This window comes from Hemitrygon akajei, chromosome 1, assembly GCF_048418815.1.
Source record: "Hemitrygon akajei chromosome 1, sHemAka1.3, whole genome shotgun sequence".
In the NCBI taxonomy this organism is placed as follows: Eukaryota; Metazoa; Chordata; class Chondrichthyes; order Myliobatiformes; family Dasyatidae; genus Hemitrygon; species Hemitrygon akajei.
In genome coordinates, this window is record NC_133124.1 from 182,179,469 (window position 1) to 182,192,322 (window position 12,854).

The window sequence follows — 12,854 nt, forward strand, 5'->3', positions numbered from 1 at the left end:
TTGCTGATGGACGTTGCCTTCTAGAAACAATGTCTCCTGTCAGTACTACTGATGGTGATGTTGGGTGGGGTCTGCTACTCTCTGCAGATTGTTTTGCCCCTTTCACCCAAAGGGGGGGATTTGAGATCCGGAAGGAATGCCCAAAGGAATGGTGGAGGCAGAGACTCTCGCAAGACAGAGTCTTAATGAGGGGTAAAAGGGATTAGTGTTGGTAGATACAAAGGGTAAAACATCAGTGAAGAGAAGTAAATGTTCAAACTGCCTGGCCAAAACTCTAAAGTCAACTCTTTGTTTCCCTCCATATCTGATCTGTTGAGTCCCTCTAGCATTGTGTGTGTGTTACATCGAAGATAATTAGATAATTTCCATCGACAAGAGAATAGAAATCCCAGGTAGAGGGAGCATTTTGGGAATGTCTGCCAGGGAAGGTAGGTAGAGGGGACATGGGGAGGAGGGAATGACAGCTGATGGTACATGGCATGAGGGGGGATCAGAGAGACAAAGAGAGGTGTGGAGTTGGAAGGGTTCACAGAGATGAGGAGAGGCAGAGGGGAAAGAGGGGGTCACAGATGGGGAGAGGTGTAGGGGCATGAGGGGGTCATGGATGGGGAGAGGTGTAGAGGCCGAAAGGGTTCACTGAGACAGGGAGGGGTGTAGGGGCTGGAGGAGGTCACTGAGACTAGGGGTCAAGGCAGTCTTACAGATGGGAAGGGGTTAGGGATGTGGTGGGGTGTAGGGGTCAGAGGAGGTTACAGAGACAGAAAGGGGTGTAGGGGCTGGAAAGGTGACAGAGACGTTAAGGGGTGTAGGGGTTGGAGGAGATTACAGAGACGTTAAGAACTCGTTGAATACTGCGGTGAGATTTGGAAGCAAGGCTGCCAGATTCAGGGAGAGTATCAGGCCGTTTCAGTTTGACTCAGTCTCCGCGGGGACCTGGCCGTGAAGGCAACTGATTTTAAAGGTGTTTATTGATGCCCGGACATTTCGATTATCCACACAATGACAAAGCAGATGTGGAGGTCAGTGGATAGAGGGAGGGGAAGGTGGAGAGAGAGAGTCAGACAGAGGGAGAGGAGAGCGGGAGGGAGAGAGAGAAAAAGTGAAGGAGGGGATGTGAGAGTCAGAAAGAAGGAGCAAGGGAGAGAAAGAGGGGTAAGGAAAAGGGAATGTGTGAGGGACGGAGAGGACTGGAGAGAGAGAGAAAAAGAGAGAAGGAGCAAGAGGGGGCAGGGGGAGTGAATGAGAGGCAGGAAGAGTGAGGATTGAAGAAAGAGGGGTTGAAGGGGGAAGGAGAGAAAGAGGCTGCGAGGTAAAGAGAGTGCGAAGCGGGAAGAGTGAGGAAGGGAGGCAGATATAAGATGGGCAGGAGAGAGGGAGGGAGCGGGGGCGGGCGATAGAATGTCTCTGTGCTCATTATAAATTACCCAAGGCCGTTTTAAGTTATTGAGTTATAATCAAAACACAAACATTATATAAGTGAGTTTCCCTTTCTGATTTAACAGTTGCATTCACAGGAGAAAGAGAGAGATGTGTTATAGATGGGATTTCATACTGACAAGGCTCTCTTGCCTTTTAAATAAACTGTTTCTTTTAGTTCGTTTTGCTGCTTTGCCAGAATTCAGAGGTGGATCGTTCCTGTCCCAGCGCAGGGGAGAACGCTGTTTCATTCACTGAGATTTAATACATGGTTATATTTAAACCGCTTGACCCTCAACTCGCTGTTTTCTGCTGACGCTGTTATAACGTTACATCATATACTGCACTGCGGTCAATGCAATCTCTGCGTTCTCCGGCAGCCCCGCGCTTCCAATTCAGCGGAAGATCCCATGGTCAGCGGCAAGGGAAAAAGGTCGCCATCAGCGCCGGGAAATCCAGTTTACCAGCAGCTCCAAGCTTACCAACAAAGTCCAGCACAGCAGCAGTTCTGGAATCCCAGTTTACCAACAGCCCTGCAGGAGTCAGCTTGCCCGTCAATTCTCGCTCATCATCAGCCCTGGGATGCATTTCACCCAGCAGGTCTCCCGTTACCAGCAGCTCTGCTGGAACGAGATCACAAACAGAGCGGTCCTAGCGTACCAGTAGTCCTCCAGGAACCTGAAGTCATGACCATCCGGTTCACCAGCAGGTCCCAGCTCACCCAGAGGAGCCAGGCCACCTGTAATCCCTGCAGGATCGGGGTCACCAGCAGGTCCCAGCAGGAATCAACTCACCAGCACCTCCACAAGTGTCAGCCCACCCACTGAGAAGCCGGTACCGCTCCGTCCCAGCCTAACCCCAGCGGCAGAGGTTCGACCCTAACCTCCGGTGTACGCGCGCTTGTGCATTTTAGATGCTCTCCCTAATCCCCCACCCCCGTGGGTTTCCCTCGCACATTTTGCTTCCCTTTTACATCTAAAAAGTAAGACATGAGGGGTGGGTGGGTTAATCGGCCTCTCTAAATTCCCACAGAGTGTGTGGGCGAGCTCCCTGCAGCTGACGGAAAGGATGCAGCGGCAAGTCAGGTTATTTGAAGAGGGAGCTGCTTGCGCGGGAGGGAGAGCAGAGAATTTTATTCTGGGATTACAGACAAACTCTGAAGGAGGCCAAGCGCGGACTGGACAGCTGAGCTCCCGAGGGAAAGCAAGAGTGACTGACCTCAGCATCGAGGCAAACTTCGACCTACAAGAGGAGCCCAGATCAAGGGTGTCTAGGTCGACTTTATTGCGAGACGCTCAAGTCCAGGTGCTCACGGGTGCAACGAGAAACGTACTTGCAGCAGCATCGCAGTATCCGACAAGCCGCATTCAGAAGAACTACAACCAAGTTTATTTTCACTTAAATTCCGTGAAATTTGTTGTTTAGTGCAAGACATTAAAATTACAACAAATTGAAATAATAAACAAACAAACAAACAAACGATGCAAAAGAGGGAATAACGAGTTAGTGTCCATAGGTTTATTGTCCGTTCAGAAATCTGATGTCGGAGATGAAGAAGCTGTTCCTGAATCATTGTGTATGGGTCTTCAGGCTCCTGTACGTCCTCCTTGATGGTAGTAACGAGAAGAGGGCACGTTCCGGGTGGTCAATGGGTGGCACCTTCTTGAGTCTCCGTGTTTTGAAGATGTCCTTGATGGTGGGGAGGCTTGTGTCCGTGATGGAGCCGGCTGAGTCTTTAACTTCCCGCAGTCTCTTTCGATCCTGTGCGTTGGAGCCTCCGTACCATTCAGAATGCTCTCCACCCTACATAAATTAAACGCAGCAAGTTATGTAAGGTATAAATAACTAGAACAAAACACAGTCGGAAGTCAAAGTGGTCCTCGTGTTGCTATACTGAGACAGTGAATACAGGACTGAAGGTATTACATTTGAATGTGCGCAGTATATGGAATAAAGTAGACGAACTTACAGCACAGTTGCAGATCTGCAGGTATGATGTTCTCGGCATCACTGAATCATGAAGATTATAGCTGGGAGCTTTATATACAAGGATACACATTGTGTCAAATGGACCGGCAAAAGGCAAAGGGGGCAGCGTTGTTCTGTTGGTAAAAAAAAATGAAATCAAATAATTAGAAAGAGGTGACATGGAGCCGGAAGTCATTGGTAATTCAAGGGTAAAAAGACCTCGATGGGAGTTGTATACAGAACCCCAAGCAGCAGTAAGGATGTGGCCTACAAATTACAGCGGGAGATGGAAGGTGCATACCAAAAGGGCAATAGGGACTTCAATTTGCAGGTAGATTGGGAAAATCAGGTTGGTGCTGGATTCTAGGAGGAACAGTTTCTACAGTGTGTATGAGGTGGCCTTTTCGAACAGCACATGTCTGAGCCCACTGAGGGATCAGCTATTTTGGATTGGATGTTGTGCAATGAACCTGAATTGATTAGAGAGCTTAAGGTAAAAGAGACCTGAGGGGAAAGTGATCCTAATATGACCAAATTTACCCTGAAATTTGAGAAGGAGAAGCCAAAGGAATATTTTATCAGTATTGCAGTGGAGTAAAGGGAATTACAGAGGTATGAGAGAGAAGTTGGTCAGAATTGATTAGAAAAGAACACTGGCAGGGATGATGGTACAGCAGAAATGGCTGGAATTTCTGGAAGCAATTTGGAAGGTACAGGATATATATGTCCCAAATAGGAAGAAGTATTTTTAAAGGAAAGATGACACAACCGTGGCTAGCAAGAGAAGCTAAAGTGGGGCATAGAATAGAGCAAAAAATAGTGGGAAGTTGGACGATTGGGAAGCTTTTAAAAACCAACAAAATGCAACTAAAAAGTCACTAAGAGGGTAAAGATGAAATATGAAAGTAAGCTAGATAATATACTAAAGAGGATACCAAAAGTTTCTTCAGATGCATAAAGTGTAAAAGAGAGATAAGAGTGGATATCAGACCATTGGAAAATTATGTTGGAGAGGTAGTAATGGAGGACAATGAAATGGCCGACAAACCGAATACGCATTTTGCATCCGTCTTCATTGTGGAAGATACTAGCAGTATGGTGGAAGTTCCAGGAATCAGGGGTCATGAGGTGTGAGAAGTTACCATTTCTAGGGAGAAGGTTCTTGGGAAACTGAAGGGTCTGAAGTCACCTAGACCATATGGTGTACACCTAAGGGTTCTGAAACAGGTGGCTGCAGAAATTGTGGAGGCATTAGAAATGATCTTTCAAGAGTCACTCGATCCTGGAATGGTTCCATAAGACTAAAAAACTGCAAATGTCACTTCACTCTTCAAGGAGAGAGGCAGAAGAAAGGAAATTATAGGCCAGTTAATTTGACCTCTGTGGTTGGGATGATGTTTGAGTCGATTATTAAGGACGTGGTGTGAGGGTACTTAGAGGCACGTGATAAAGTAGGCTATAGTCAGCATGGTTTCCACAAGGGAAAATCTTGCCTGACTAATCTGTTGGAATCCTTTGAAGAAATAACAAGCAGGATAGATGGTTGATGTTGTGTACTTGGATTTTCAGAAAGCCCTTGACAAGGTGCCATGCTTAACAAGCTTTGAACTAATGGTATTAAAGTGAAGATTCTAGCATGGATAAAGCAGTGTCTGATTGGCAGGAGGTAAAGACTGGGCACAAAGGGAGCCTTTTCTGGTTGGCTGCTGGTGATTAGTGCTGTTCCACAGGGGCCTGTGTTGGGACTGATTCTTCTTAAGATAAATGTCAATGATTTAGATGATGGAATAGATCAAAGTTTGCAAATAATGTGAAGATCGGTGGATGGACAGGGAAGGAAGCAGAAAGGCTACAGAAGGACTGACAGATTAGAAGAATGGGCAGAGGAATGGCAGATGGAATACAGTGTCACGGAGTGTAAGGTCGTGCAGTTTGGTAGAAGAAATAAAAAGGTTGACTATTTTCTAAATGGGGAGAAAATACAAAAGAAAACAATTGAGATGCAAAGGTACTTGGGAATCCTTGTGCAGGATTCCCTAAAGGCTAATTTGCAGGTTGAGTCAGTGGTGAGGAAGGCAAATACAATGATAGCAATCATTTCATGAGGACTAGAATATAAAAGCAAGGATGTAATGTTGAGATTTCTTAAAGCACTTGTGAATCGCACTTGGAGAATTATGAGCTGTTTTGGGCTCCTTGTCTTAGAAAGGACATATTGATACAGGAGAGGGTTCAAAGGAGGTTCACAAAAGTGATTCCATGATTGACTGACTTGTCATAAGAAGAGTATTTGATAGCTCTGGGACTGTGTTCATGAGAATTCAGAAGAATGAGGGGAGTCCTCATTGAAACCTATCGAATGGTGAAAGGCCTTGATAGAGTGGATGTGAGGAGGATGTTTTCTATGGTGGGATAGTCTAAGACCAGAGGACACAGCCTCAGAATAGAGGGTCATCCTTTTAGAATGAAGATGAGGAGGAATTTCTTTTAGCCAGAGAGTAGTGAATATGTGGAATTCTTTTCCACAGACAGTCAATCATGGAATCACTTTATGTATATTTAAGGCAGTGTTTGATAGATTCTTGATTAGTCAGGGCATGAAGAGATATGGGGAGAAGGCAGGAGATTGGGGCTGAGAGGAAAATTGGATCAGCCATGATGAAATGGCGGAGCAGATGGGCCAAATGGCCTAATTATGCTCCTGTATCTTATGATTAGGCGGATCAGTTTTATAACCAAATGGTTGAAGGGAAGTGGTTGTTCCTGAAACTGGAAGTGTGGGTCTCCAGGCTTCTGTACCTTCTGCTCAATGGGAGCTGCAAGAAATGGCATGGTCCAGATAGTGGATGATTGTTGATGACAGATGTTGCCTTCCTGAGGCAGCGCCTCCTGTACATACTACTGATGGTGGGGAGGGATATGCCGGTGAAGTACTGGGATGAGTCCAGTACTCTGCAGTTCAAAGTAGTCAGAGTCAGGAACACAAAGGAAGATGGTTGATGACTGAACATCCCAGTCCCGGGATATCACTGCAGGAATTCCTCAGGAAGGTGTCCTCAGGCCAAGCAGCTTCAGTTCAGAAGGTTGAAAGGTCAGAAATAGACAAGTTCCCTAATTACTGCACAATTTTCAGTCCCATCCACACATCCTCAGCCAATGAGGCAGCCCATCATGTAGCAGGATCCTGACAATGTCCAATCATGGCTTATCAGTGAAGAGTAATATCCAGGAAGTGGCACACTGGAGACCCACTCAAGAACGTCTAACCATCTCCCCCTGGCTTTCATTGATGATCCCATCATCCAGTTTCCACCATTAAAATCTTGGTGTATCTGTGTGTGTGTCACCATTGATCAGGAACTCAACTGGACTGACCACAGAAACATGGTGCCTATAGTTGCAGCTCAGAGGTCAGGGGTTTGACTCAGCTCCTGCCACCCCAAGCCTTTTCCCCACCTACAAGTGAGGAACAATCCCACTTGCCTAGGTGGAGTCCATGTACTCCCCATTCACCACATTACCTTTCCCCCCATCTACAAGTCTGGAGTGATACGGGACATTCCCACTTGTCTGTGCACTCCACATCCACTACACTACCTGTCCCCCATTTACAGGTCAGAGGTGTAACGGAACGTGCTCACTTGCCTGGGTAAAATTAGTCCATGCAACCCGCATCCGCCACATTACCTTTTCCCTACCTATAAGTCAGGAGTGTGATGAGACCCTCCCCATTTGCCTATGGGACTGTGGCTCCAATAACTCTTGAGGTGCATAACACCATTGGGACAGAGCAACCTATTCAATTGGCACTCCACATATCCCTTCTGAACTACATAGTGCAGTGAGGTAGAAGAAGATAAAACAATAATGTTGTGTATGTAATATATCAGTAATATTTGAGTAATATTGTAAAGATATTGTTTGATGAAGCATTCTTTATTGTTTACATAATGCATTGTGGTTATCTGTAAAAAAACATAAATGGCATATGTCATTGCACCATCATGTAATTGAGCTTCCCTTAAAATAAAGACTGAAGTTAGGCTCATATTCTGGACTTTCCACGTTTCCTTTTATTTAGTTTTATATATTGGAGTTACAGAACATAACAACAGTGACAAGGTATTTTTAAAACAAACCTGAGCCGATTGAAGTGCAGCAGGATGTTTGAGTTAAAAAAAGGTGCAGCGAGAAACAACACAAACACGAGGAAATCTGCAGATGCTGGAAATTCAAGCAACACACACAGAATGCTGGTGGAACGCAGCTGGCCAGGCAGCATCTATAGGAACAAGTACAGTCGACGTTTCGGGAAAGGTCTCGGCCTGAAACATCGACTGTACTTCTTCCTATAGATGCTGCCTGGCCTGCTGCGTTCCACCAGCATTTTGTGTGTGTTGCGGCGAGAAACAGTCCAGTTAAGAAAAGAAAACAGGGCGGCACTTTTTTTCCTTTGAAGCAGCATATTTTCTTCACAAAAGGAAAGATGATTGAGTAAACAAAAAAGCAAAAAAAAAAGGAAGAATTCATGATTTCATCAACAGAGAGTACCAGGTGGTAATACTCATAAAAAGAGCAGAAATGGCTGGCTACATTGGAATGATTGACATGTTTGATTACACAACAGAGAACTGGAATATGTATACTGAACATACTGAACAATATTTTAAAGCAAATAGAAAAGCCAATGAGAAGCAAGTGCCAATTTTGCTGAGTGCATTGGGGTCTAAAGGCTTAGTTTGCTTAGAAGTTTAACTGCTCCAACACCCAAAATTAGCTTTGTTGATATCGTGAAAGTAATGCAGGAACATTTAGAATTGAAACCATTGTTGATTGCCAAACACTTTAAGTTTCATAAGCAGAATCAAAAGGAAATGGATTCCATACGTGACTGAATTGAAGAAGTTGTTTGAGCATTTTCAGTTTGGTAATGGGCTTAATGATGCACTGAGAGATCATTTAGTTTGTGGAATCTTACATGAAAGCATTCAAAAAAGGTTCCTAAATGAAGCACAACTCAGATTTGAAAGAGCAGTTTGAAATTGCTGTTTCAATGGAAACAGTAGACAGAGATGCAACCGAGTTGCAGTCAGGAATGAACAAAATTGTAACGTCTAAATTTGCCTGGCTGAACAAATTATATTATTGTTGAGGCAGGGGCTCACATACACTGATACAGGTTTAAAGGTGAAATCTGCAGAAAATGCAAACAGTATGACACATATAAAGAGCTCATCAGGCAGACAAAAATAAATAGACTGCACAGGGAAGAGAAAAAAAATAAAAACTCATGTTGCAGTTTCAAAAAGAGCAACGATCTGCATGCTGTTCACGAAAAATCTGATAATGATGATAGTGATGCAGGACTGGGTAACCATGAGATTTAAAATGTGAAAACTAACATTGGACAAGCAATAAAGCTTGCACCAGAAGCTAATGGCAAGTTAATTCTGTACTGAAAGTAGATCAATATCCTCTGACCAGGATAGGCGACTTCTTTGCAAACCTTTCTGGAGGAAAACACCAGCATATTGGACTTAGTGAGACCTACCTACAGATGGAGATGGAAGAAGAGTCTAAGGCATTTTTCATCATAAACACTCACAAAAGGCTTTATTACTATAATAGACTTATTTTTTGATTAGCATCTGCACCTGCACTCTGGCGGAAAGCTACGGACCAGGTGATGCAAGGCTGCCCAGGTACTCAGTGTTACCTGGATGACATCATTGCTACTGGTGACGATGATAAGGAACACCACAAAAATCTCACAACAGTGTTAGAGATTAGAAGATTATGGGCTCAGAGCATGACGTAAGAAGTCTGAATTCCTTAAACTAAGCATCACTTACTGTGGTCACATCATTGATGCATAAGATGTGCTGAGAAAGTTCAAGCCAAAGGACATGTCACAGTTGTGGTCCTATTTAGGATTTGTCAAGTACAATTACAGGTTTCTGCCAAATGTGTCCACTCCTTGAACTTATTATTACACATTAGGAAGAAATGGCAATGGACAAAGCAGGGTGAGGTGGCTTTCCAAAGGGTAAAGGAAATGGTGACATCAGGCACTGTATTCACAACATTATGATCCACATCACCCAGAGAAAATTGCCTGTGGTGTCCCGCCTTATGGAATAAGTGCAGTCATGACACATGTTATGAGAGATGGAAGTGAATGCCCCATAATCTTTGCATCACATTCCCTTACCGCTACAGAGAAAAATTATGTATGGATTGTCAGAAAGGCCTTGAGTCTAGTTTGGGGCAAGGCCTCGAGTCGTCTGCCAGTACTTGTATGGGAGAGAATTTACCCTCACTACTGATCATCAATCACTGGTGTCTATTTTCAATCCACAAAAGGGTGTTTTACCAACAGCAACAGTGTGACCACAGAGAAGGGCTCTGTTTCTTGGCGGACAGAATTACAAGATCGAATTCAAGAGGACTACTCATGGAAATGCTTATGGGTTGTCCAGTTTACCCTCGGAAAAGGTGGTGTCCAGAGCTCTTAGCGTCACTTCCTCCAATCTCAGAGTCAACTGTACAACCACCAGGGATGAGGTCCCAGAATCTGAGCTGCCAAACAGAGTGCCCCCCCCCCACCCCTGTCAGGAAAGATGCTATCCAATAAGAGTAGGAAACCCTCCACTACAATTAAATCTTTATGTCTTAATAGAACAACTTATACCTTTACTATGCAGTGGATGTCCATATAGTAGTTGTATTATATAGTCTAATATATATGTGTAAATAAGTTAAGATGCATTCTATATTGAGCTGGAGTTTATAGCTAAGCAGGGAGGAGTGAAGTGTATTTAATCTTTCAGTAATATTGTTTATGTATTGATTGATTCAGCATCTTTGTTGGTTAAATAATTCATTATGGGTTACCTGTAAAAAGTACATGCCTCAGTTAACAAGTATCACAGGTTTATCCCATCTCCCCGTGTTTTCATTTCGATTCATTTCTGGAGTTACAAAACATACCAGATACGTAGATTGGAACTGTGCACAGTGCTCCCAGCGTGGTCTAACCCAGAGCCATAGAAGAGTACAGCACAGGGACAAGCCCTTTGGCCCAGCGTGTTGTGCCAGACCTATTAAACTGGTAATCCAATGGCCAAATAAACTAATCCCTTGTGCCCACACAATGTCCTCATACTGCTATTTTCCGCACATTCACGTGCCTATAAAAATGTCTTTTAAAAGTCCCTAATGTTCCTGTCTCTCGCACCACTGCAGGCTGTGCATTCCAGTCTCCCACCAATTTCTCGGTGTAAAAAACCTGCCCATCGCATCTCCTTTGAGATTACCCACTCTCACCGTAAATGCATGCCCTCTGGTATTAGACATTTCAACCCTGGGAAAAAGGTGTTGTCTACTATATTTATGCAATTCATAATCTTATAGACCTCTATCAGATCTCCCCTCAGCATCCTGGTGCACCTCTTCTGCACTGTCCCAAAGGTCACCCTATAGCGGGAGGACCAGAACTGTATACAAACTCCAGATGTGGCTCGACTAGTGTTTTATAAAGCTGAACCATAACTTCCTGACCTTTGAACTCAATGCCACAACTAATTAAGGCAAGCATGCCATATGTCCTGTCAACCTGTGCAGCCACTTTCAGAGAGCTATGAACCTGCACCCCAAGGTCCCTCTGCTCATCAACACTGTAAGGGTTGAACTGTCTTTTTACATTTGACCTACAGTTCACATTTGGCCAGGAGAATCTCGATTCGTCATTTCTCCACCCATATCGGCAACTAATACATTCTTCTACAGGTCATTTATATACATCACAAACGGCAGAGGTCCCTCTACAGATCCATGGGGAACACCACCAACCAGAATAAATCCTTTCAACCACCACTCTCCGTCTTCAATGGTCAAGCCAGTTCTGAATCAAAATGGCCAATTCACCATGGATCCCATGCATCATAATGAGCGTCCCATGAGGGACTTCGCCAAACACCTTACTAAAATCCGCAGAGACAACATCTGCAGCTCTGCATTACTAACGTCACCTTGTCAGAAACCTCAATCAAGTTAGTAAGACATTAACTTGCTCTGCACAACTCCGTGCCTACTCTCCCTAATTAGGCAACGCACACAAAATGCCGGTGGAACGCAGCAGGCCAGGCAGCATCTATAGGGAGAAGCGCTGTCGACGTTTCGGGCTGAGACCCTTCGTCAGGACTAACTGAAAGGAAAGATAGTAAGAGATTTGAAAGTAGGAGGGGGAGGGGGAAATGCGAAAAGATAGGAGAAGACCGGAGGGGATAGGGTGAAGCTGAGAGCCGGAAAGGTGATTGGCAAAAGGGATACAGAGCTGGAGAAGGGAAAGGATCATGGGATGGGAGGCCTAGAGGGAAAGAAAGAGGGAGGGAAGTACCAGAGGGAGATGGAGAACAGGCAGAGTGATGGGCAGAGAGAGAGAGAGAGAAAAAAAAGGGAGGGGGGAAAAAACTAAATATATCAGGGATGGGGTAAGAACCCTTCCAATCACTTAATGGCAAGAGAGGATGCAAAGATATTGGTCAAGGCCCCAGCAATCTTCTCTTGTCTCTCTCAATATCCCAAAAGACCCTGGGAACTTATCTACCTAATGCTTTTTAAGAGACTCAACACTGCCTCCTCCTTTACTTCAAAATGCCCTAGCTATCAATATGCTTAGCACTGATTTTCCAATCTCCACATCCTTCTCCTTGGTAAATACTGACGTCAAGAATAAATTAAGAACCTCACTCACATCCTCTGCATCCAAGCAATTTCCCCCCCCTTTATCCTTGGGACTCAGAGAGAGAATGTCCGTGAAATGAAATAAGACATTGCCAGAAACAATCTGTAGCTCCAGTAGGCTCCGTGGGGAGAGTGGCAGATTCACTTTTTCCCAGTCAGTGACCTTGCTTTCAATTCTTATGCAGAACAACCAGGTTTCTCTCTTTCCCTCACTGGTACACAGGCTCTCTCACTTAAAACCTCTCGTCTGCCTCCCTCCATATCAGACTTTCACCTCTTTCCTATGGTGCAGGGGGAATTGATACATGTGTGGGGGAAGAGTATGTGTATTTGTGCATATATCAATGTGTGTGTGTGTGGAGTTTGTGTGTATGTGAGAGAGAGAGAGAGAGTGGAGTGTGTGTGTATGTGAGAGAGACACAGTGGAGTGAGTGAGTGTGTGTGAGAGAGAGAGTGGAGTGTGTGTGTGAGAGAGAGTGGAGTGTGTGTGTGTGAGAGAGAGTGATGTGTGTGTGTGTGAGAGAGAGAGTGGAGTGTGTGTGTGTGAGAGAGAGAGTGGAGTGTGTGTGTGTGTGAGAGAGAGAGAGTGGAGTGTGTGTGTGTGAGAGAGAGAGAGAGTGGAGTGTATGTGTGTGAGAGAGAGTGGAGTGTGTGTGTGTGAGAGAGAGGGGGGGAGTGGAGTGTGTGAGAGAGAGACAGAGTGGAGTGGTGTGCGTGTGAGAGAG

General features: G+C 44.8%; 1 long non-coding RNA gene across 1 annotated transcript in view; it reads right to left on the reverse strand.

Moving 5' to 3' along the window:
• Positions 1-2,786: 2,786 nt before the first annotated feature.
• LOC140733068 (uncharacterized) overlaps positions 2,787-12,854 on the reverse strand; it is a 14,564-nt gene continuing 4,496 nt past the window's right edge. The window contains exons 2-3 of the long non-coding RNA XR_012100216.1: positions 3,386-3,518; positions 2,787-3,219 (exon numbers count right to left, since the gene is read on the reverse strand). This is a non-coding gene — a long non-coding RNA (uncharacterized lncRNA). The remainder of the gene's footprint in view (positions 3,220-3,385; positions 3,519-12,854) is intronic.